General features: G+C 38.6%; 1 long non-coding RNA gene across 15 annotated transcripts in view; it reads right to left on the bottom strand.

Annotated features, from left to right (window-relative positions):
• Nucleotides 1–3,285: 3,285 nt before the first annotated feature.
• Nucleotides 3,286–4,617, bottom strand: part of LOC123110973 (uncharacterized) — a 5,295-nt gene continuing 3,963 nt past the window's right edge. For 10 of the 15 annotated variants that reach the window (XR_006453923.1, XR_006453924.1, XR_006453928.1 and 7 more), the window contains one exon: nucleotides 3,286–4,345. This is a non-coding gene — a long non-coding RNA (uncharacterized lncRNA). The remainder of the gene's footprint in view (nucleotides 4,346–4,617) is intronic. The other 5 variants (XR_006453933.1, XR_006453934.1, XR_006453932.1 and 2 more) reach the window with 3 other exon arrangements.

The following is a 4,617-nucleotide window of genomic DNA, read 5'->3' on the forward strand; positions in this document are numbered from 1 at the left end:
CTTTATATATTGAATGGGAGTTCGACATAAAAAATATATTTGCTTCCCATAATTTTGATGAACATAAAAATGTTAAGGTTGCGGTTGGTTCTTTCACTGGTTATGCTTTGGTTTGGTGGAGTGAATATTGTCGGTTACACCCTGATTATATACCTACTATTTGGGATCATTTGAAACTTGCCATGCGACATACTTTCGTCCCTGCTTATTATACTCGTGACATGATTAAGAAGTTGCAACATTTAAAACAAGGTAGTGACACTGTAACAAAATATTATGATGATTTACAAACTACCTTGTTGCATTCCTCTTTAGAAGAAAGTGAAGATGATTTTATGGATAGATTTTGGGGAGGATTAAACCGTGATATTCAAGAGATACTAATTCACGAAGAGTGTTATCCTATGGACCATTTGTTTCGTCTTGCTTGCAAAGCTGAACAGGAAATAAAACGACGTGTTGGCCACGAGGAGAACAAGCACACGGTGCACATTTCAAGAGTTGATATGATTGTTCCTTCAACTACTAGGCATACTATGACAACCACATCCGTTGTTGTGAGGACTACATCACCTCCACCATGTGACACATCGCCACCGAGAGTGGCTACATCATCTGAGTTGAACATAAGAGGTAATGACAAAGGTATTGATCTTCCATCTCTACACGAGAATGATGAATGCCTTGTCAATTTGAATGCACCATCTGATGAGCTACCCACTATTTTGATCACACCACCTATTTTAGAGGACTATGTTGATAATTTGATTTTGCCATGTGATCAAACAACTGAAATACCAACAATTTTGAGTGCACCCACTAAATTAACAGTTGATGCAAAAGAACCAATGTTTAATCATTTTGATATGACCTCTAATCTTGGTGATGATTCTGTGTCCAATGACTTATTGCATGTTTGCTTATTTAAGCATGTTGTAGAATGTAAATTTGATGCAGGTAAGGTTTATTCACCAATGTTGGGATGGTTTAATGATGAACATTGTCAATCTTTTGAAATGAATAAGAGCTTCACTTATATGTGCAAACTGAGTTGCCATATTTTAATGCCTTCTACTTCTTGTGATAAATTTTTGGCTTTAGATTTTATGAACTATGAAAGTTACTCATATATACATGTGTCGTACGTGCAAAAATCAAGGGAAGTAAAAATGGATGACATATACATATACAACATGTACACCTTGTTTTTTTTGTTAGCCACATTTCAGATTAAGCAACGCCGAGGACAACTTTGTTTTCAAGAAGGGGAGGATGATGATGACATGACTACCTTGGATACCGACCAAAAATATTGTATACATATATATATATTTATGAGGTGATTTCTAATGCAAACTATGCAATAATTTATTTATGCCATTCAGCACAAAAATACTTCATAGACTTTTGTGCGATGTCTAATTGTAGGTGTATGGGACATTTGTTCAATCCACATATGAAGATAAGGGGAAAAAGAAGTTTATGTGCTGTTAAAAAAATCCTCTCACGTCACTTTTGGGCCAAGAGAAGATAGAGTCCAAGTCTCTCACGTTCTGGATTCAGATTCGGACTGCACAGACATACCTGACTCAAAACACCAATAACTATTTCATACGGACTCCGAATTGGGTGATTCTTTTTTTGTTGGAAAGTAGATTTCGTGCACTTTCCAACACAATTGGATTCACCTTCAAATTCATCCGGAGCATTGAGTTATGGACGAAACAATGTGACGTTGCACCAGAATCCGAGTTAAACTACAAGTCCAAAGGTGTTGCATCACCTTCACTTGGGCCCATGAGCCTTGTATGACCTAGGGTTGGTTTTAGGCTGCCTTGGGACATTCTCCTACCTCCTTGGCCGCCACCCCTTGCTCCTATATAAGTAGATCCATCTAGTAGCTTTTCGCTTGGGATTTGTTTAGTTAAAAGTTAGCCATTGCAACTTCGTGTACTTCATTTGTGTCCAACGACCAAACCAAGACCGCTTATGGATCCCCACCTTTGTCAATACTGCATATATACTCGCAATATTCAGATTGCTTGTATCATATTCTTGCTTGTTCTTCGGTTGCTTGCAGGAATAGACCTTCGTGGTCACGTTGATTGTGCTCTAGCGTGGTCAATAACCTCTCGGAGTTGGTTTAGCGATTGCTAAGGCGCAATGCCGTGCACGTTTGTAGTTGGATCATCAAAGTCGTCTCCACCAAATCAATAGTTATCATCTCATCGAAAGATCGGGACACCTTGCCTCTACCAGAGAGCTTGGGCCAGCAACTGTGCATCCATTTTTACCATGACTTTGGTCATCCCCGAGCGTATAGCCTCACTCATTACTTGGACTAGTAGAATGCCCGTGCGTTGTCACGGGCTTTTAATTTGTCTTTTCCGATTGCACCATTGAATACAAAGCATATCAAATTTTGCGTACATAGATTTTTCTGATTGCGCATATAATGTATATCATATTTCACATATATACAAAAGATGGTGTACGTGCAACAATTGAAAAATAATTGAAATTCAATTCACCCATAATGTAACTCAATAATGTATACATTGACAACAATAATATAAATAAGCATATGTTATAAACTAAGATCTAATTGATGCGTTTAAGATATTTCCATTAAATATCAGAAATATTGTCTTTAGCTTCATTTGCACGATATTTTAGCAAGTATAATAAAAATTTATTTCTCAACTCATAAGCATCCTGCACAAGCAATATATATATAATTAACATGAAAATGTAATCGAGTAAACATATACCTACAGATTTCTCATGCACTTCTGTAGTCTACTTTTTTTATATAAATAAATCACTCAACATCTTATTCTTTCACCACCAACTATCTCGGCAACCCCAGTCCATGTTCACCACCCCACCTCAATTAGTGACATATCTGGCTCCCACTCCCCCCCTCCATCAACACACACTTTTTATTTCTGACACAAAACGATGCACTTGTGCTAAATTTCTTACTAAAGCTCTCTATCTCTCCTCTCTCTCTCTCTGATTGTAATATGCCAGTTTCCCTCTCCTTAATCCTCTCTTTCACACCCTACATATGTCCCTCGCTCCCCCACTCTATCCACCACCTTCCATCTCTCTCTCTCTCTCTCTCTCACACACACACACACACACACACACTTCTCCCTCCCCTTTCCCTCTCTCACAACTCAAAACTTAATTTTGCTCAGCATAACATTCGGCGGCTATAGAATATCCTAGAAGCTTAAATATTAAAGGGAAATCTTAGCCTTTGTAGGGGCTAAGACAACCTTTTGAACTTAATCCTGGCTCATTTACTCCACCACTGTAGAGCACACAAATTTATGGTTATACTCCATACAACAACAAATAAAGATTCAGAGGGTAAACTTTTTAATCAACTGCTACACTTGACATGAGCACCATGGCAACAGTTCTATAACACAACTTGTTCTTGCAAGCAAATAACTGTTAGCACTGGTTGCTCTTTGGCCAATTATAAACGTCAAGGTTCCCATTCCGTTCGTTCTCCAGTCCCACCTCCCTATGTAACATGCTTCCTAGTACCTCATCTTCTTTGGATACTCCCATTTCGGTATTTTCCACTCTCCCACTTTTCCTTTTAGTGTACGTTGCGCACCCCACTGCCACTGGATGGCACCCCCTTCCAAGAGTACACCTTGTTGCCACCAGGCGACATCGCCATCCAGGAGTACACCAGCCGGTCCACGCCAGCCATTGGCAAATAACAGATAGCATTTGCTGCTCTTCCACCAATTATTATCTTCAAGGTTCCCATTCCGTTCGTCCTCCTGTCCTGCACCATGGATACTCCCATTTCGGTATATTCCACCCTCCCACTTTTCCTTTTCTTGTATGTTGCCGCACCCTGCTGCCACCGGACAACACCCCCATCCAGGAGTACACCCTGTTGCCACCAGGTGACATCGCCACCAATTGGTCCATGCCAGCCAAGATCAAATCCTCGGCATCATTGCAGAAGAACTTCACCATGAGGCTCGCTGGCAATCTCCCACAAATCCTACAAGAGGTTAGGTACAGTTCACACATCCTTTTCACATGTGCAATTGAGATCAGATATACATACAAGGTCCTCAGAGTTATTATATTTTTCATGGTGCATAATGGATCAACCGCAGTCTGGACGTTGAGATCTCATCTCATTCCATCATGTAGTAATATATTCTGGTGGTTCAATATTAACATTAAGTATGTCAAACATGTACCTATGGAAGAATCAAGCACATCAGATAACATAGTTTAATGAAACATTGCCAACATTTTTGTACCATAAAATCACTCTTCTTCCTCCATCCATTATTTTCTCCTCCTGAATCCAAGCAATTATATTTCAGACGTAAAAAGAGAACGTAAGAAAATAAATAATCACCATAAAAAATATTTTATGTTACATAAATTACAAATGTAAGAACATAGTGTAAAATGTACATAAAATGTAATTTATCTGGTCTTCTGACCTTTTTTTTTTGCTAAATTTTATGCAGCGAATCAATATGACTGTAACTATTTATATTTGAAACATAATTTATTTATGCAATGATCGTAAGATTATCTCGGGTGAAGAATAACTTATTCTGCAAC

Source organism: Triticum aestivum, chromosome 5B (assembly GCF_018294505.1).
Source record: "Triticum aestivum cultivar Chinese Spring chromosome 5B, IWGSC CS RefSeq v2.1, whole genome shotgun sequence".
NCBI classification, from domain to species: Eukaryota; Viridiplantae; Streptophyta; class Magnoliopsida; order Poales; family Poaceae; genus Triticum; species Triticum aestivum.